This window comes from Hippocampus guttulatus, chromosome 19, assembly GCF_054856545.1.
Source record: "Hippocampus guttulatus isolate MCC_2025c chromosome 19, RoL_Hgut_1.0, whole genome shotgun sequence".
Classification (NCBI taxonomy): domain Eukaryota; kingdom Metazoa; phylum Chordata; class Actinopteri; order Syngnathiformes; family Syngnathidae; genus Hippocampus; species Hippocampus guttulatus.
Window position 1 is genome coordinate 12,691,664 of NC_141279.1, and position 21,664 is coordinate 12,713,327.

General features: G+C 42.6%; 1 pseudogene; it reads right to left on the reverse strand.

The window, feature by feature from the left end:
* The window catches only part of LOC147190295 (uncharacterized), a 63,793-nt pseudogene extending 60,788 nt beyond the window's left edge, over positions 1 to 3,005 (reverse strand).
* Positions 3,006 to 21,664: the final 18,659 nt, after the last annotated feature.

Below are 21,664 nucleotides of genomic sequence, written 5' to 3' on the forward strand. Positions count from 1 at the left end.
GGGCTGAGAGCAACACTGAAGGACAATGGAACAGATAAAAACAGACTTTGCAGATTTTTTCACAGGAGATGGTTGTCTGGCTGGAGAATACAAAATGCAAGTGGATGAAAGTGTGAAACTTGTGGCAATGACCAAGGCAAAGTGATCCGCGCACCATGATGAGGCCTCTGAAAGAGGAGCTAAGGAACCTTGAGCTCAGAGGTATTTTCATTCCTGTGTACTGTGGCACAGACTGGATCAGAAGAAATCCAGGGGTTTTCCAGGAAGTGGTGTGGACAAAAGACAATTAAACAGCACCCAGGAAAGTTCAAACTGACACAAAGTGAGTGAATATTCAGTTGTATGTTATTTTTCAAAAAGCATAACATGTAAAAGGTAATGACACTGACATTTGTAATATTTTATTCATGGCCCAAATGATACAGGATAGAGACACTAACATTTACATCAAACAAACACAAATTAGCATGTTGTACACAGATTAGACTCATATTGGTTCGTTGCTCATTAAAAAAAACTCCCAAATGGCTTTTCAATTCTGAGCACCTCCAAAGGTGATTGACAGTAAGTGGGTGGGGAGAAATGAGCATATGTAGCAAAACTGAAGACAGAATAGATTTTATACGATTCAAGGACTGTTGAATTTTGAGGAGGGGAAAAAACCCCAAGAACTAATACAAATGACCAAACCTCCTCACAACAAACTACATTTAAAAATCACAACTCTAACCAAATGAAAACTAACTCCCATGAAGATTCCAAAAGTATAACCCTGATGAAAATGCTAAATTTTCTAATTCATTACATCAACCAAAAAAAAAAAAAACTTTTCAATGCACTCAAGGAAAACTTCAGCATCCCAGTAATAGGTTTATAAAATACAACCAGCCTTGGCGCATGTAAACCTGAAACCTTCTCAGGTGAGAGGTGAAAAATTCAATGATGACTGTTTGTCTCATCATCACACTTGTGATTCTTAATCTGATACTTCCTTGAGAATCTATGGCCACAAACTGCGCAGGCAAAAAGTTTCTCCCCAGTGTGGGTTCTTGTGTGTGTCTTTAAGTGTCCCTTCCGAGAGAATCTTTGGCCACAAACTGGGCAGGCAAAAGGTTTCTCACCAATGTGGGTTCTTGTGTGAATTTTTAAGCATCCCTTACGGGAGAATCTTTGGCCACAAACTGCGCAGGCAAAAGGTTTCTCACCAGTGTGGATTCTTGTGTGTATTCTTAAGCTTGCATTCTCAGAAAATCTTTGGCCACAAACTGTGCAGGCAAAAGGTTTCTCACCAGTGTGGGTTCTTGCGTGGTTTGTTAACTGTCTCTTAGAAAATCTTTGCCCACAAGCTGTGCAAGCAAAAGGTTTCTCACCAGTGTGGGTTCTTGTGTGAATTTTTAAGCATCCCTTACGAGAGATTCTTTGGCCACAAACTGCGCAGGCAAAAGGTTTCTCACCAGTGTGGATTCTTGTGTGTATTCTTAAGCTTGCCTTCTCAGAAAATCTTTGGCCACAAACTGTGCAGGCAAAAGGTGTCTCACCAGTGTGGGTTCTTGCGTGGTTTATTAACTGTCTCTTCTCAGAAAATCTTTGCCCACAAACTGTGCAAGCAAAAGGTTTCTCACCAGTGTGGGTTCTTGTGTGTATTTTTAAGCTTCCCTTACGAGAGAATATTTGGCCACAAACTGCGCAGGCAAACGGTTTCTCAGCAGCGTGGGTTCTTGTGTGTATTCTTAAGATTCCCTTCTGAGAGAATTTTTGCCCACAGTCGGTGCATGCAAAAGGTTTCTCACCAGAGTGGCTTCTTGTGTGACATTTGAAGCTTTCCTTATTAGAGAATGCTTGTCCACAAACTGCGCAGGCAAAAGGTTTCTCACCAGAGTGGCTTCTTGTGTGACATTTGAAGCTTTCCTTATTAGAGAATGCTTGTCCACAAACTGCGCAGCAAAAGGTTTCTCACCAGTGTGGGTTCTTGTGTGATTTTTTTAGGTATCCTTTACGGGAGAATCTTTGGCCACAAACTGCGCAGGCAAAAGGTTTCTCACCAGTGTGTTTTCTTGTGTGTATTTTTAAGCTTCCCTTCTCAGAAAATCTTTGGCCACAAACTGCGCAGGCAAAAGGTTTCTCACCAGTGTGGGTTCTTACGTGGTTTGTTAAGTGTCTCTTCTCAGAAAATCTTCGCCCACAAACTGTGCAAGCAAAAGGTTTCTCACCAGTGTGGGTTCTTGTGTGTATTTTTAAGCTTCCCTTATGAGAGAATCTTTGGCCACAAACTGCGCAGTTAAACGGTTTTTCACCAGTGTGGGTTCTTGTGTGTATCTTTAAGCTTGCCTTACAAGAGAACTTCCGGCCACAGTTTGAACAGGTGAACGGTTTTGCACCAGTGTGTGTTCTGATGTGGAATTCCAAAGCACTTTTACAAGCATACATTTTCCCACAGTGAGAACATTTCCAGGATTTGTTGTCTGTGTTACATGTCAGATCACCTTCAGAGTTATCTTCATCCTCCTCATCCTCATCTGCATTTAATGACATGTTGTCACTTTCTGATTGTGGAGCTAAGATGCCATTTACTTTTGATTCTTCCTGGTGGTTTCCAACACCTTTTGTTGTCATGTGTTGACATGAGCTGGTGCTTGGAGCCTCTCTGTCCGCCTCATTTATACTCTTCTGAAGGACACCGGTAAATGGCACCTTGCAGATAACCTCCTCCTCTTCCTCCTCTTCTTTGATGTCAGGGGACTCATCCACCTCCACTTTTGTGCAACGGTGCTGTAGCTCCTGCTCTTTAATATATTGGACCTGCTGCTCCACTTCCTCTTTCAAGTGGGAGATCTCTTTTTTCTCCTCTTCCTCTTTAATGTGAGAAGACTCTGCATCCAGCCGCTCAGGACAAACATCTTTGCTGATGTCTGAAAGACACAAGAAGACAAACACGTGTGGAATTATGGTTTAGATTTATAATGACGGTTATTAGAAGAGCCCAATCAACACAGATACAGATACATATCACATATCCCAAGAAACCTATGAGCACGTGCTGCTCACATCCTTTCTGTAATGGACATCATCCTGTCTGTTTCTGGATGACCGTTCTATCATTCTTATGTTTTCGGCTTCTTTTCATTTCTTAATCTTTCTTCTTAATCCAATGCTTTTGTTTTCGAAAGACATTTGTTTTCATATAACATGATGACAGGTGCTCTAATGTTACAACATTTTTTTAGAAGTCATCTTATGCTGGCTTCCACGAAAACCCTCATTGCTCGTAGGCCCTCTACTTTTGGTTGGAACACATCTGCAAGCAGGAAACCGCAATCTAGCCAAATGTTGCACTGACAGCGTCGTCTGGTCTATGCCTGCAAAAGGTGTTAATATTATTTTTCGTTGCTAAAACAGTTTAAGTCAAGGTCACATCATAAGGTTCAAGTGGTGGTCATGTTGCAAGGTTCAGAGTAAGGTCATGCTATTGTCAAAGTCTGTCTGTCTGCGATCAGTCGTTGACGGAAGGCGCGCCATTTCATGGTAGGAGTGATGGTACGATTGATAAAGTTAAATATGAAATTGACCTAAAAACTAGACTCAAATTCAGCCTAAGGATGCATTATCCAATTTGACCACTAGATAACATCAGGACAAATTGTCCACTGAGCTCTCGCCAGCTCACAAAAGGTCAATTTACAGAGTACGGTATATAAATTAAATATGGTTAAATCGAACATCCCAAAGTCAATGCCTTTAAAATACGCCTTAAACAAATGTTTAACAAATGGCAATACATAAGAGTTACAGTTTTACAGAATTTACTGTTAACTGTTTTTTTAATGATTATTCTTTTTCTTTCTTCTTTTTGAGTGTTGTCATGAAATAACAACATGGTATTATTCATTTAATTTAGAATAGTTGTGTGCTGTGATAAACACTTTGAAACTGCTTGGTGTAAACATTATTGCTAGAGAACGTTATTTACTCCCAAATGGTGCCTCCTGATGAGGAACCAGACAAGATCAACCATGACCGCCACCCGGATTCCGACCCGGCTTCCGCCTTCTCCGAGCCGACCGCGACACGGAGCTATCAGGGAAATCGAAAGGTGGTGGGATTTGCTTCTATATCAACAAAGAATGGTGCACTGATGTCACGAAGCTCGACGCACACTGCAGCCCGGACCTGGAGTGGCTGTCTTTAAACTGCAAGCCATTCTACTCGCCACGTGAGTTCACCTCCTTTTTACTAGTCGGTGTTTACATTGCGCCACAAGCTAACGCTAACACGGCGTTACAAACGCTAGCCGAACAAGTCAACAAACTCAAACTAAAATACCCAGAGTCACCCCTGATCATTTTGGGCGATTTTAATAGAGCACATCTTAACCGTGAACTTCCCAGATATAAGCAGCACATGGACTGTTTCACCAGAGAAACAGCAACATTCTAGACTGCTATACAACAATCAAAGATTCATACCGATCGGTCGCCCGTGCAGCATTGGGTCTTTCTGACCACAATTTAATCCACCTAATACCTACATACAGACAGAAACTCAAATGTGTTAAACCGGTTGTTAAGACTGTGAAAAAATGGACAGATGAAGCAAAGCTAGCTCTACAAGAATGCTTAGACTGCACTGATTGGGGCGTCTTTGAAACTTCAACGGGCACACTGGATGAATACACAGACACTGTAACATCATACATCAGTTTCTGTGAGGACATGTGTGTACCAACGAAGTCCTTCCGCTCCTTCAACAATAACAAGCCATGGTTTAGTCCCAAACTCAGGCAACTCAGGAAAGAGAAAGAGGCCGCATTTAGAAGTGGAGATCGGGCACTGTAGAAACACGCCCGAAACCAATTGACAAAGGAAATTAACATCGCTAAGAGAAGCTATGCAGAGAGGCTGAGAAACCAGTTCTCTGCTAACGACTCTACATCTGTATGGAATGGTCTGAAAGCAATCACTAACTATAGAATGCCACCCCCCCCCCCCCAATAAGGGGCTTGCTAATGAACTAAACATGTTTTTCTGCCGATTTGAAAAGGACACCCCCATTTCCCACACACACCCACCTCTACCAGAAACCACTCTACCTACCCACCCTCTTTTTCTCCACTACAGATCCATGAACAGGACGTGAGATGGCTCTTCAAGCAGCAGAAGATCAAGAAAGCTGGGGGGCCCGACAAAGTGTCCCCCTCCTGCCTGAAAGTCTGCGCTGACCAGCTGGCTCCGGTCTTCACACAAATCTTCAACAGATCCCTGGAGCTGTGTGAGGTCCCATCCTGCTTCAAACAGTCTACCATCATCCCAGTTCCCAAGAAATCGGCAACATCGGAACTGAACGACTATAGGCCTGTCGCCCTGACGTCTGTGGTCATGAAGTCCTTTGAACGCCTTGTGCTGAACCACCTAAAGAACGTCACCGGACCCCTGCTGGACCCTCTCCAGTTTGCCTACCGGGCAAACAGGTCTGTGGAAGACACAGTCAACATAGGTCTGCACTACATCCTCGAGCACCTCGACAGCACAGGAACCTACGCAAGGATTCTGTTTGTGGATTTCAGCTCTGCGTTCAACACCATCATCCCGGAACTCCTCACCCCCAAACTTCTCCACCTCGGTGTGTCCCCTACGATCTGCCAGTGGATCCTCAGCTTCCTGACGGGACGGACACAACAGGTGAGACTGGGAGCAACAACATCATCAATACGCACCACCAGCACTGGAGCCCCACAGGGATGTGTCCTCTCTCCACTGCTCTTCTCTCTCTACACAAACGATTGCACCTCAACAGATCCAGCTGTCAAACTCATAAAGTTCGCAGACGACACCACGGTCATCGGTCTCATCAAAGACGGCGACGAGTCTGCATACCGCCAACAAGTGGAGCAGCTGGAGCTCTGGTGCAGCCGACACAACCTCGGGCTGAACACGCTCAAGACTGTAGAGATGATCGTGGACCTCAGGAAACATTCTTCTCCACAGTTGCCCCTCACACTATCCAACTGCTCTGTGTCAACCGTCGAGACCTTCAAGTTCCTGGGAATCACAGTCTCCCAGGACATGAAGTGGGAAGTCAACACCATCTCCATCCTGAAAAGGGCCCGGCAGAGGATGTACTTCCTGAGGCTGCTGAGGAAGCATGGCCTGCCACAGGAGGTGCTACGACAGTTCTACACGGCAGTCATCGAATCAATCCTGTGTTCTTCCATCACGGTTTGGTTTGGGGCCGCCACAAAAAAGGACAAAATCCGACTTCAACGGACAGTTAGGACGGCGGAAAAAATCATTGGCACCGCCCTACCCACTCTTGAGGACTTGCACACTGCAAGAATCAAAGACAAGGGCACGGAAAATCCTCCTGGATCCCCCGCACCCTGCCCACCACCTTTTCCAGCTACTCCCCTCAGGCAGACGCTACAGATCCATGCGCACCAAATCCAGTAGACACTTAAACAGCTTCTTCCCTCTAGCCATTAACTCCTTAAACAGTCACTGACGTAGTCACTCTTGTTGTACTACAAATACTGCTACTGGTTACTCTAAAATGGTTCAATGATTTAGTTGTTTACGATGATACTAATGCAGCGTGTTATACTGGAGACAAATTCCTTGTGTGTTCTACATACTTGGCCAATAAAGATGATTCTGATTCTGAGGTAAGAACGTGGTTTAAGAAGGATGTGGGAAAACTACAAAAGTGGATGGATAGGTGCTCTATGAATGTGTGGAGTGATAGGAATGGAGAACCGCTGAGGCAAATGCAAGAAAGAGGAGTGAATATGTATGACGTGAGGAAAATGCTGAGAGTAAAATCCATTGTGTGGAAAATCGAGAGGCGAGTGTTGCAGAGAATCGGACATGTGATGCGTATGGGAAATGAAAGACTAACAAAAGCTATGGTATTGGGATGGTGGGAGGAACTGGAAGGAAGAGGGAAGATGATGGGGTGCAAAAGGAAGACGGTGTTATACTGGAAGAGAGTGATGAGGAATGCAGGAATGGACTGGACAGAGGTGGAGAGATTAACGAGCGACAGAGAAGGATGGAAGCGGAGAGTGAGTGAGTGTATGGATCATCTGTATAAATGCGAAAATCAGAAGGGTCACAGATGTGAGGTGGGAAGGAATGAGGAAAAAATGGAGAAGAATGCTAGGAGGGTGAATGATGGGTTGGAATGTAGGTACGAGAGGTGCAGAAAAGTGTGCAGGACTAGAGCAGGTCTAACTATGCACGGATGCACCGCAGGAACGAGGAACAGGTGAAGTTTGAGTGTGGGAAATGTGGGAGGATGTTTGGGTCGAAAGGGAATAAGATAAGTTATGAAAGGAGTTGCACGGGAGGAGCGTATGAGGAGAAGGGAGAAAGGAGACAGTGTGGAGGGTGGGTGACGAAAGCAAACTATGCCAGACACGTGAGAGGGTGTGAAAGAGTGGAAAGAGAGAATGAGGAGGAGAGGGGAGGAGGGAGAAGGGACGAAGCGGGCGTGATGCATGGTGGGGGAGGCTGGGGGAGGACGAAGAGCAATTGGGGAGTGGGGTCGCGGAGGGAGAAGGGTGGCTTGCGGGAGGTGTGGGAAGGAATTGTTGGCGGGGAACCTCGCAAAGCACCAACGGGACTCGTGCCAGGTGTGGGGGCAAGTCCCTGACGGGGGCCGACTGCCCAGGATCGGATCGGACGAGCAACCTAACAAGTGGCCATCCAAGAACCACAAGTTTTTGTGGACGCCAAGCCACGGGGTTGCCTCGCATTGTGTCCCGTCTTCCATCCCTTCGCCGGGCGCAACAGTGTTCGCCACAGCCAGGATTAGAAGCCCCGAGACGGCGTTCTCTCTTTTTTTCCAGGAAGAATTCCTGAACCTTATCATCGAAAACACCAACCTACAGGGACGCCGGACCGTAACAGGTTGGTCAACCCTGTCTAAGAGTGAATTCCGGGCTTACTTGGGGCTGCTAATTTTGGCTGGGGTGCATCGCTCCCATAATGAGGCGACGGTGAGCCTCTGGAACGCGAAAATGGGGCGTCCGAGGTTTGCTCAAACCATGACGCACGGCCGGTTTTGTCACATCAACCGCGTGTTTGTCGTGCGTTTTGACGACAAATTACGCAGGCCTCGGCGTCACCATAACGACAAATTGTCACCAATTGCCGAGCTGTGGGGCAAATGGAGCAGGCTGCTCCAAAAATGCTTCAACCCGGGAGGGATGTGTGCGTAGATGAGCAGCTGGTCGCCTTTAGGGGCCGCTGCTCCTTCAAGCAGTACATCCCCTCCGAGCCGGCAAAATATGGATTGAAAATATGGGCGCTGTGCGATGTTGACACGTCGTACGCCTGGAAGCTGGAGGTGTATGTTGGAAAGCCTCCAGGAGGAGAGCGCTCAAAAAATGTTGGCATGCACAACGTCCTCAGACTGTGCGACTCTCTGGAGGGACACACCATCACTATGGACAATTTTTTTTGTTCAGTCCCACTAGCTCTTGAGCTGCTGAAAAAAAATGCACTAGTTGGGACAATAAGAAAAAACAAGCCAGAGCTCAAGTCCTCCAGTTTCGTCACCGACAAGTGAAGTCCAGCGTGTTTGCCTTCACCAAGACCATGGTCCTGGTCTCCCATGTACCCAAGAAGGGGAAGAATGTTGTGCTCCTCAGCACAAAACACCGGGAACCACAGCTGGAGGAGGGTCCACAAAAGAAACCACAAATCATCCTGGCATACAACAAGGGCAAAGGCGCAGTGGATCACCTGGACCAAGTAGGTACAAGTTTTGTCTGGGATAGTCTCCAGCATGTGTTCTATCAAGCTGTCTTGTCATCTGATGTTTTGCTTTGTTTTGTTTTGCAGGCCTGCGCCACCTACACTACCCGGAGGCGAACCCAAAGGTGGCCCATGTGCCTCTTTTATCACATGCTGGACGTTTCGTTGTTCAATGCTTTTGTTTTGTTTGTTTCTATCAATCGCAAATGGAATGAAAAAAACCTATTCAAAAAGGAGGCTTTTCCTGAGCGAGGTGGGAGTCGCCCTCACCGAGCCCGAATGCCTGAGGAGGGCAAAGAGGGCTCCTGGTGCAGCTGCACAGCAGGTCGGGGCAGCAGCTAAGGGAAGAGACTCAAGAAGGAGAAAGCAATGCAGCTATTGTGAGAAACCACTTTGCGCTTCAAATTATTGTCGCAGATCTGGAAAGGCCATCTGCCACAAACACACGACAACCATTTGTCAAGAGTGTTAAAAATAAAAGTTAAGTGTTGTGTTTGTTCTTTGTTTTTGTTGTCAAGTTTGTATATTAGTTGCTGGTTGTTTTGTTTTGTTTGTTTGTTATAAAGTACTTCAACATTTTTCATGGTTTTTGTGACTCTTACTTTTTCAAGGTTCTAATTACCATGTACAACATTTTTTCACTCTGATATCTATATACACGCAATACACAATAATGGACATATAGAGTTAGAGTGACTTATATAGAGTCATAACACATAATCATTTTGTTATTCATACAGAAGAAAAAAGCAATACAAACTATATATGTATGGCTAGGTCTGATGCCACTGAACATTTTGGGGGTTGAAAGTGAAAAAAAAATCTAAAATGACTTAGTTATCACACCTCAAAGCGCAGTCAAATATGGGACAAATATACATTATGTCACATTGTTTTGAAATGGCCATTGTAGAAAAAAGCAGGCATGAAGAACAATTCTGTTCCTGCGGTTTGGTGACATTGAAGGCTCTATTTATGTCATATGCAATATTTGGACTGGGTGTTTTTTTATTTACAAATGCAGCATAGTTACTGTGTTTTTGACACACTCCTGCTGCTGTGGCTCATAGAGGGCGCCAAATATATATAAATAAGTAAACAAACATATGTATGTCTTGGCATTAGCCACTGAACATTTTGAAAGTTGAAAGTGAAAAAAAATTCAAAAGTGAAAAAGGCTGTCGTATTTTGGAAAAGTGCCATATTTGGGAAAAAATACCGAGACCCGAAATGTGATTAATCACCGCACGAGCGTTTTAATAATAATCACAGCATTTCAAACTTTGAGTCTGACATGGACGTACAATTCAACACAAATGTACTTTAAGTGATACACAGTAGAAGTCTCTCGAAAAACTTAACCAAAATCAAAGAATACTTGAATAAATTCACTAAACTTAAAATAATTGCCAGATCAGAAACTTGGCTCGACGATGAAAAAACAAGTGAAATGGAAATGTAACGATATGAAATGTTTACAATAAATATTGAAAACAAAAAAGGAGTGGGGGTGCAATAGATGTAGACAAAGCTCTTCGATGCAGTAAAATCGAGAGACTGACAAACACAATAGAGAATCTCATGGAATGTCTGACTATTGAAATACATATTAAAAAGGCAAATGTCATCATAAACTGCATGTTTAGGACACCAGGATCATGTCAACACATTCAATAAAAAACTAGCAGAAATGCTCCAACGATAAGAACGCGAATAATGTGTGGTGACTTTAACATTGACTTAATACGACAGCCGTCAAACAATTAAAATATTTAATCTAATTAAAAATGCAACTGTCATAATTAACTCAAATTCACGAAAAATTAATCGTGATTACTCACTCATTTTTTTATCGTTTCTGAATTTCCTTTTATATTTTTTTGTCCTATTTTTCCCCATTTTAATGCTCTCATCAACATGGAATCAAGGATCAGTTTTCTATGTGCAAAATGCAAATATTTACTGAAAGAATTTCGATTTTCAATTTTACATGAACATTTTTCACTTGGAGCAGTTATTCACACATAATCTTTCACACAATATTACTGTCCATCAAAAACAGTGAAAAAAATATTTTGTCACACAACAGCTGCTTCAACAGCTCTTTTTATGGAATCAAAACAGAGCAATATAAAATTATAAAGTGCACATCTAAGGTAAACTAGTACTCAGCCTATGGTGGATTTAAGCCATGGTGGCATACTTCGTTTTTCTCAAGTTTGCTTTGAACACAGCAGTCAAGCTATGTTGATTCTGTTGCTCCTTCTTGCGCGGAGGTCTCTCTACGGCAGGGGTGCCCAAAGTTTTTGGACCGAAGATCTACTTTTCGATCAACTCACCTCCCGGGATCTACCCTTACCGGCACACGCATATGCGCGTGCCACACACACACACACACACAAACTCTGAATGAGAATAATGACGATAAAAGACAGAGCGCAATAGCTCAGATCACAAGCTGCAATTGCAGACTGCTAACAACATCCGGTGACGTAATCACGCGCCACCGTAAATTCAAGATTTACCTGCTTTGTTTTATTTTTTAAATATTTTTTGGTGAAAATGAGACTGATAGGATGATTAGGGTGCAGCGTACATTAACACAAAAAAATATATTACTAACATGTACAAAGACACACAAATGGTTTGTTTTTTTTCTCCTCGACACTCCTCGGATCTACTTGGGACCTGTCTTAGATCTACCGGTAGATCAGGATCGACGTAATGGGCACCCCTGCTCTACGGTTTTGTGTAGACATCATTTCAGATGACTACACTTGGTTCGATGACAACACTGGAGACGTTTTATTTTTGCTAGGTCGCTACCACTGCACCGCTGAACTTTCGTTGTCATGTCACCGCCTCAGCGCACCGTCACTGTCAGACGAACACAGAGAAGCTCCACCCGCTCTATTTATATGGACACGGAACACTGTAACCTTCCACACAAAATAGTTCCAAACAAGTAACAATCGCGTCAGTGGCATACATTGTATACCTGTATGATACAGGTAACTTTGGTCTTGTCAGTGGAGTAATCTGGCAATTTTTTAAAAGTAAACTTTCCATTCATAAACTCTTTAAGTGTCCATTTTTGGTGTCTCGCGCTGCCGTGGCTGGCAAAACAAACGTGCGTGGACCTATGCAGCGCGCTTGTGGTTTTGTTTCTGGTTTATTTGTAGAGCAACGTAACATCCGCTGTGACGTGTGCCGCGTTAATCTCGCGAGAAAAAATTTAATCCCGTTAAAATTCATTTAAATTAATGCCAATAAAAAACGCGCTAAACTGACAGCTTTACTTAATACCCAAATAGACATTTAAAAAAAACTACTGACTTTATAAATACTATGTATAGCAGCAGTCTTTTCCCAGTAATCCTGAAACCGAGTAGAATAACAGTTGATACTGTTCGTGTGGTTCTGTTTGTGACCAAAAGGTGGCACTGCAGGACTCCTCCTGCAGTGGCACATCTGCTAGTCATTGTGTCATTCGTTCGTGTTGTGTTGAAAGGACTCCCTGCCGGACCAGTTGGTATCGGATCATTGTTGCGATTGTATGTGTCTCTGTGCATGGGTCATGTTTTGTTTTCGGATTTGTTTGCTACTTTGGTTCCTGAGATTTTCTGGACTTTGAGTGACTTTTTGAGTTTGTTTCTCCAATGTACTTCTGTATGCATTTTTGTGATATACATCTCCGTCAGCCACTCTGCTCCTCCCTGCCTCACTGTTTTTTGGGGTCCTCCCAACAACGACCACCACGTAAACGGTAACAGATACAGCCACATTAATAGATGACAGTTATAAATTGACCATAAAACGGAAAGTGGACCTCTCATTTCTGAAAAAGTGACCATCTACCTATCTTTGCAGTTTTTCATAATTATTTTGATCCAAAAACAAAGCTACCAGCTCACATATATGAAATAAGACTAAGAACACAATGCTCCATTGCAAAACAAAACTGGTCCGAGGTCTACTCAAACGAAGACCCAAATACTGTGTATGATGCATTTCAGTCTATTATTATTTTTTAACCTCAGAATCATAATCTCCTGACATGAAAAAACATTTTCCATTAACTAAAGTCTCCAGAAAGTACAAAGACCGAAGTCAGCCATGGATAACGAAAGGTACAGAAAACGCATGTAATAAGAAAAATAATTTATATAAATCGTTGATAAAATTGAGAACTAAAGATGCTGGAATAAAGTATAAGACCTATAAAAATAAGTGAGTAAATATTCTAAGAAGTAGTGAGAAAGATCATTTCCATGCATTATTAGAGCAGAAAAAAAGCAACACACAAGAAATATAGAAAACACTCAATCACGTAATCAGAAATCGTCCTTAAAAAGTAGATGATACAGAGTACTTCAAATAAAGACCAAAATACTATGTTTGAGAAAACTGCAGAAATAGCGAATACATTTAATGAGTATTTTCTTTATATCGGCAGTAACATAGCAAAACAAGGTCCTGCGCCAATAAACTGGTTTGAAATAGATACAAGGGAAAAAAAACTCTTCCACAATGTTCCTTAGTGCTGTAAATATTATATATAATATATGGAGTATTAAATATTGTAAAAACATTTAAAAATAAAAAGTCAACTGATTGCTTTAATATTGATTGAACAATCGTAAAATCGATTAGAGTTTGTAGTGTGACCTTTCACATGCATATGAAACCTGTCATTCAAAGCTGGCATCTTTCCATCAAAAATGAAAATTGCTGAAGTCATTCCAATTTAGAAAAGTGGAGAAAGACATTTGTTTCCAAATTACAGACCAACATCACTCTTACCACAATCCCCCAAAATATTAGAAAAACAATTTTCATGCAGACTTGATAACTTCATGCAGAAACGTGCTATTAAGTGAAAATCAAGCTGGCTTCAGAGAAAAACGGACCACCTCAGCAGTGATAACTTTACAGTTTGAGCTCTGCGAGTCCCAGGGACTCGCTGATCAGAAAAGTATTTCGAATTCTGAAATGGTCTACTTATTCAATTGCATATGATAACACAAACAACAACAATATACATTGATAATAGGTTTATTTCTCACAAACAAATGCTGCAAATTTTTAAATAATTCAGGCAGACAAGATTTGCTGAGCAATAGGTTCTTATTTTATCCCATGGTTCAGTCTTTGAGTTCATAAATTCTCCGCTCTTTACTCTGCTTCCAATGATGCAAGGCTTTCTCAAAAGTCAACGTATTATCGCAAAAAATGGTCATGTTCCGTATTTGGCAGCAGGTGGCAGGCGTTCATTCTGCTGCCTGCACACCTGCTGCCTATTTGTCTGTGATTACCAGTGATGTGTTCCTCGAGCCGGTCCTTGGCCTCGAGGACCGAAGGGCGGTCCTTGGTCCTCGGCCTTGGAGTCAAGTCCTTGGTCCTTGGCCTTGGCCTCAGAGTCAAGTCCTTGGCCTTGGGTTGCCGGTCCTCCGACACAACGAGGGATTAGAGCCTCTAATCCTTCGTCCACAAGTATAAAGTGGGCCAGAGGACCGCAAAAATCATAAAGAAATCAAACAAAATCCATCCAGGGAAACTCACGTTGATGACTTTATCTGGCGCTTTAAGAGGGGCGGGGCTGCCACTGACAGGTAACAGTTAGCGCAACGTATAAAGAGCGGCATCACAGTTAGTTTCAATCACGGTTCGTTCCGTTCGCGATTGGCAGTTTAAATAGCGTGTAAAGCCTTTCTGGAGCAGTGGTCTTTTATTTAGTTATTTTTGCACAGTCGTCACATTTGTGCGGTCGCACGAGAATGTTTGTTTGAACCAAGTAATTTGCGTTACAGCTGGCATCAATAATGTCGGCACTTCACTTCCGGGTTTGGCCGTTGGGACTTGGAGTCCTTTTTGATCGATTCCAGTTATGTTTGCTGAATGCTTTCTCATGTTTGGAATAATGAATATTGATAATACATTGTTGAAAATCATGGCTGATTTAATTATTTATTATTATTGTGAAGTTGAAGATATTAATTAATGTAGTATTAGTGGGAATAATAGTCGTACTCAGAGAATGTTGAGAGATTCAGCCATCTCGTTACCTCTGCGTCCCGCGTCCGCGACGCATAATTTTCCCACAGGATGCAAAGTTCCAAAAAATGTGCATTTTTGGGACGCAAGGAAATTTCTCAGTCAAAACAAATAAACAAACCAAAAAAAATACGTCTAGCCTGAGGATTTCACGGTAACACGGTAGCGTGTCGTTGCCGTGGCGTTATTTTAATGGTACGAAAAATAGTTTAACCATAAAAGTCACCGCACACGAGTTGACTGTGTGATCAACGCGATTTCACTGTGCCTGTATGTGTGTTTGTGGTGTGGTGTGGTGTGTGAGTCTCTTTCTTCTAATTTACTTTCGTTTTGTTTTCAGTGTATGGGGAGGGGGGGCAGTGTACCTGTCCGCATGCGCACAGATAATGTTATGTGCGCATGCGGGTTGCTATTTTAGTCCGCAAACTGAGGAATCGCGTGGATGAAAAAAAAACTCACAAAGGTCTACTAATTACGACATTTAAAAAATGGGAATGCCAGTCTGATTTTTCATATGAATCGTCCAAAATCACGAAACTCACCTGGAATGTATGCACAGAACACGAGAGCAAGATACGGGAGAGGCACATTTACGAGGCAAATTGGTCATTAGATTTGTAGGCTAATCGTAATGAAAAATATTATGAAACAGTATTGGTTATTCTATAATTTACTGGTTGTAGCATGGTCACTTTATGAATAAAACATTCGTCACAAGGTGTAGTAATAATAATAATAATAATACATTTTATTTATAAGCGCCTTTCAAGACACCCAAGGACACTTTACAATAACAAAAAACACAAAACAATACGGGTTGAGCAGCGGCAGCCAAAACGCGCCAGGGTTCACTCAACCCGAAGGTCAGAAAGAAACCACAGGGGAGGGAGAGAGGGAGAAAAAAAACCCACGCTCGAACTACCCTCATTTTGAGGATAATTTGAGTGAGGCAAAAAAAACTCCTGCACAAGCATATGACAGTTACAACAGGTCACAAGACATAAACAATGAAGACGGTGAATCAAGGGAATGTATGAGGGAGGGGGTGATCGTGGGGGACTAGCTTCCGTGCATATTTTCATCAGGGGAAGGTCGAGATAGCAGATGTTGTTTTGGTAGCAGGCTGCCCAAGAATTTAAGACAGCCTTGAGTCCGTGGCTTATGTCTCTTTAGTGGCGTCGATCAGCCAAATCCATGATTTCAGTCAGTAATTGAACACGGATTCCAGTTTTCTCCAAGTTGTTGCCCATCCTGCTGTGACGCTCCAAACCCGCAACAGTTTGTGGTTGAGCACAGTCTGAGTCTGAGTGTTGGACATCCGCGTTATGCCATCCTTAGACCGGCAGCCTCGTCCAATAGAGCCGCTCCCGTCGGTTGAATTTTCGATAGATCAGGAAACTGCTAACACCAAACAGCAGCATACCTGTTATCGGAAGGCCGAAAATGTAGATGTCGTCCAAATCCTCAACGGACAGTGTTGACAGGCACACCATTCTCCGCTTCCTCCAAGGATCTAGGGTGTACCCAGCAGCAAAAGTCCCCAAGGGGCAAGTAGGCTCCCCACTGCCTGCTCTTCTCATCGAGAAAATGTTGTCGATGGCATCGAGAGACCAGCCAACCAATTCCATGTTTGCTTTTAGGATGAAAATACAACAGGAGGCTAGGAAAAGTCAGACAAAGACAGCACAAGGACTGAGTGGCGAGCAGGGAAGGATCGGGGTGGGGTGGGGGACAGGAGCAGAAAGCAAAAGCGTCCGCCTTCGTCGAGAGCCAAGCAAGAAGTAATGCTAATGTTAACTGTTGGTAGAACTCATGATGACGTGTGTTAAATTCTTCCGTCAAATTGATAGTAGATTACACATGCATCGTCTTGGGAAGAGGATGTCAAGCCACATCAATACTTACCTGTATTAATGATTACCAGTCAATTAATCGTTGCAGTGTGAGATTGGAAAAAATACTCTGATGATGCCACATGAGTACACCAGTTTTTGATCCATTTATTTTTTGGAATAAACCTGGAGTACACAGCTACTGATGTAATGTTCATTGTTAATACATCGTTTTCAAACATTTACCCTTGAAACATTATACTTTTGAGTATCAGAATTCTTGATTATGAATATCAGTCAAAATAGAAAAATGGGTTCCCATGATGAACGTTTACGGAACCCAACATTAGTTCCCGTGGTTTCCCATTGGGTAATACGACGGAACCGAAAAACGGTGACCATGAATTTCCGAAATCCTCAAGCCTGCTACTGAATTATTTAATTTTTTGCAGCATTTGTTTATACATGTATGTATATGTTGTCGTTTGTATTATTATCATATGCAATTGAATCAGTAGACAATTTCAGAATTCGAAATTTGGGACTCTCTCAATGCATAATGGGACTCATACTTTTCTGATCAGTGAGTCCCTGGGACTCGCTGCCGGTAAACTGTAAAATTATCACTGAGAGATTAGCGCTTTTTCTGCACTCAGTGATTGACTTCTATGCAAAGTCATTTCTCAACTTGTCTTCCGTGCCACATCATGCCTGTTGAGTGTTGATTTACTTCATATTAAGAAACTACTGCACTAAAACATTAATTCATAAATGTATATCATATGCTTTTATTTTTTTTTCTCAGTATAAATAACACGTACCCTGACTGTTCTACTCTTTGAATAAAAACACTTCATTCAAGCGTTAGGGAGTGCAAGGGGTTATGATGGAGGGGCGTCGCAAATCATGAAGACCTGCCAAGTGGTATGATAGCATTGTTTTATATATGTCCTTGGCTAGGCCTCAGCTTCAAAATCAGTCCTTGGTCCTTGGCCTTGGCCTCGGAAAATTTCTCAAGCCCTTGGCCTTGGCCTCGGAGTCAAGTCCTTGGCCTTGGCCTTGGCCTCGGGTTGCCGGTCCTTGGACACAACACTACAAGTAATAACATATAAACATTGATTCCGTTCCCCTGTCTACCGGCCAGCCGAAGGGAGATGTAACCCCAAAGTGGCCCGTAACAAAAATGAGATTGACACCCATGGTTCAGATCAATTAGCAAAGTGTAGAACAAAAACCTTTGTGTGCTCAAGGAGAACACGAATACCAGAAAAAGTGGAAGATCAGTGCAGTTGTCAGTGTGGCCATATAACAAGAAATGGGGACACGTAACCATCGACAGAAACACACTCTAAATGAGGTCGATGCCTTGAAACATTTTCCGCCGGCCGTTTGATGTTCCCAGTTACTAAAATGCTGCGCTCATTACGTCACTAGACCTGTGCTCACCTTGCTCGGTGGATGTTTCTATTGAGATGACCTTTTTACAATGCGAAAGGTGTGTCCAAATCCCTCCTTCCGCTATCTTCACGGCAACCGGTGTCATCAGCAACACCTCGGAGAGTTCCAATGTTTCTTGTTCATGCTTCGAATCAGAACCCGGTCTGTTAAGAAGCACAATTGTTCTCTGGCAAACTCAATTCATTTCTTTTTTCTAAACTTTCCCCCAGACGTGTTTATGATTAGTCAATTAAGATTGTTTCGACAATTAAGGATGGAGAGACCTGCTTTTGTTCTTATAAGTCTCTCTCTCTCTCTCTCTCTCTCTCTCTCTCTCTCTCTCGCTCTCCCACACACACACAGACACACACAGGCCAGCGATCCAGCTCGTGCAGCAGACATGTTTATGATTAGTCAATTAAGACAATTAAGGATGAAAGAGACCTGCTTTTGTTCTTATAAGCCTCCTCTCTCTCTCTCTTTCTCTCAGCAACACACATACACTCACCTGCGAGCCCATGCGTGTGCACGCGTGCGCGCACACACGTGCCCCACGTGGACTTTCCGCGCTTGAGCAGAGTGCGCACACACTAGCACGCATTGTAAACAGCACTTAGACACTGTTGTTTGCGGACTTCAAACTTTGAAAAAATCCGCGATGCACCGAATCCGTGATAAACGAACCGTGAAATAGCGAGGGATCACTGTAATCCCTCACTTTTTTGTGTTTAATAGGTATACTGTTTAATAGAATACTGTATCTTCCATATTCATTTGACAAAATAAATTAATGCATGGAGAGAATGGCAATGAGCGCATATCACGTTGTGCTACGTTATGTCAAATAAATTAATGTCATGAGAATTAAAGACATCAAAATTTTCACTCATTATTTTTTTGTTTTACGGCAGCACGGTAGTGTAATGGGAATTTCACATTCCAACAGGGCAAAAAAATATATAAGTAACTGTTCGTACCTTTGAATGCTCACCAGTTATTTTACAGATAAGCGAACTTGCCTCCTAATGCACCAGTGTGCAGTCTGTGTAGCTGCTCAAAATGCTGATTGTGCCCACTTCCCAACAAGATAAAACGAGAGCACAAGACGCATGGGGGATGCTCCCTTGACAGATCTGTGAACAGTGTCCCTCCACATTTTTTTTCTTTCTTAAATAAATCTCATCATTTTTTATAAATACCTTCGTTGTCTTGGTTTGCCTGGACAAGACAGTGGGGGACTGGTTAGCGTGTCAGCCTCACAGTGCGGGGGTGAAAGGTTCGATTCCGGCCCAATCCTTCCTGTGTAGAGTTTGCATGTTCTCCCCCTGCCTGCATGGGTTTTCTCTGGGTGCTCCAGTTTCCCCCCACATTCCCAAAACATGCGGTGTACTGTAGGTTAATGAAGCACTCTAAATCAGAGTTGGGCAAACTTTTTGGCTCGGGGCCACATTGATTCCTAAAGTTTGACAGGTGGGCCGGGTCAGCGCAAGATACGGTACATATAAAAAACTGCACATGTTGACATTCCATACTAAACACCAACAGAACAAAAGCATTGAAGTTTTAACATATTTTTTTTCAAATGTCCTGCATATATGTTCTGCATGAACGTCCAAGTATGTTCACAGCATACATGTATGACAACACAAGCAACAAAGTGCAACAATATATTGCCCAAAAACTGTTTAGAACACAAAAACTGCAGCATACAGTACAGGTATATAAAAAAATATAGAAAATATAACAAAGTTAGAACTATTTGCTACAAAATGAGACAAGTATGAGACCTGGTGGCTTTTGTTTCCACTCACTCACTATCTTTAACTTAAAAAGGGTTTATCACCAGTGTGGATTCTTTTGTGATAATTTAAGGTTTCTTCTGAGAGAATCTTTGGCCACAATCTGAACAGGCAAAAGGTTTCTCACCAGTGTGGGTTCTTACGTGCTCTGTTAAGGTTGCCTTCACAGAGAATTTTTGACCACAAACTGTGCAGGAAAAAGGTTTCTCGTCAGTGTGTGTACAGTAAATATTCTCTAGTACGGACTCGTGTTTGCACTGTCCAATTTGTCCTGATAACAGGAATTCCTCATTTGGGAAATGAGCATGGTACATGTCCTTTATGAACCTGCAAGTATGTTGACAAAATGCACATGTAACAACACAATCAATAAAATACAAAAATATACTGTCGAAAAACTGTTTATAAAACAAAAACTGCAATACAGGTGTATCCAAAAAAATCACAACAGTAAAATATGTACAGTATTTTAATGTGAATTTTTTTCTGTCTTGGGAAAAAATGTGTATTTTGGATTGTTTTGTTGGATGCATTCTTTGGTTGATGACAATGTTTACGTACGTGTCATACAGTTCTTGCGAGTTGCAAGTAACTGTCACATTGATCACCGATGTCTGGTAATTCTTGTGAATACTGAAGGATTTTTGTTTGCCATTTGCATTGCTTCCTTGCTGGATGGTGGCTTGTCATCAGGAGTTGACTCAATGCCTTGTTTTTTAAAGTTTCGTAGATTTGCTTCTTTCCGACTCCAAGTCTCTGCTGGATCTTTTTAACTTTGTGTCCAGCCTCGCTCAAACGGATGCATTTCACTTGCTCCGCTCCAGTCATTACAGTTCTTCTACGTTTCGATGCGATAATCTACACGACGTAAGTGAATAAAGTTAAAATCTTTCGCAATTACAGTAAAACACACGCCAATAAAAACTCACTTACACGTCTTCCTTTCGAATCTGATGAATGAAAACGGCGAAGCGAACACGTTTCTTCGGTCGTGTCGAGTGGGTGCTGCTTTTAAGCTAGTGCCACGTTCTACAGGACGTAAGTGAATAAAGTTAAAATCATTCACAATTACAGTAAAACGCACACCAATTCTAACTCACTTAACATCTTCGTTTCAAATCTGATGATCGAAAAACGCAAAGTGAAAACTTGTCTCAGCGTCGTGTCTTTTCCGTCGCATCGGGTGGGCGTTGCATGTATTTAAGATCCCGCGGCATTACGCCTCCATCCGGGTTACGGCTAGTGGAATTTCCGCTTACATAAGTTCCGGTGACATGTAATATCGTAGTCAAAATGTTAATGCATAGGTTTTTATTACGGGTGAAGGATATTCCTTTTCATAGAATTCCGGGGATGGGAATATTTACTGTACTTGTGTGCCTTTTTAAGTGTCCCTTCCTTGAGAATCTTTGGCCACAATCTGAACAGGAAAAAGGTTTCTCGCCAGTGTGTGTGCTTGTGTGCCTTTTTAAATATTCCTTACTTGAGAATCTTTGGCCACAATCTGAACAGGTAAAAGGTTTATCACCAGTGTGGGTTCTTACGTGCTTTGTTAAGGTTGCCTTCACAGAGAATGTTTGACCTCAAACTGCAGGAAAAAGGTTTCTCGCCAGTGTGTGTACTTGTGTGCCTTTTTAAGTGTCCCTTCCTTGAGAATCTTTGGCCACAATTTGAACAGGAAAAAGGTTTCTCGCCAGTGTGTGTTCTTGTGTGCCTTTTTAAATGTTCCTTACTTGAGAATCTTTGGCCACAATCTGAACAGGCAAAAGGTTTCTCACCAGAGTGTGTTCTG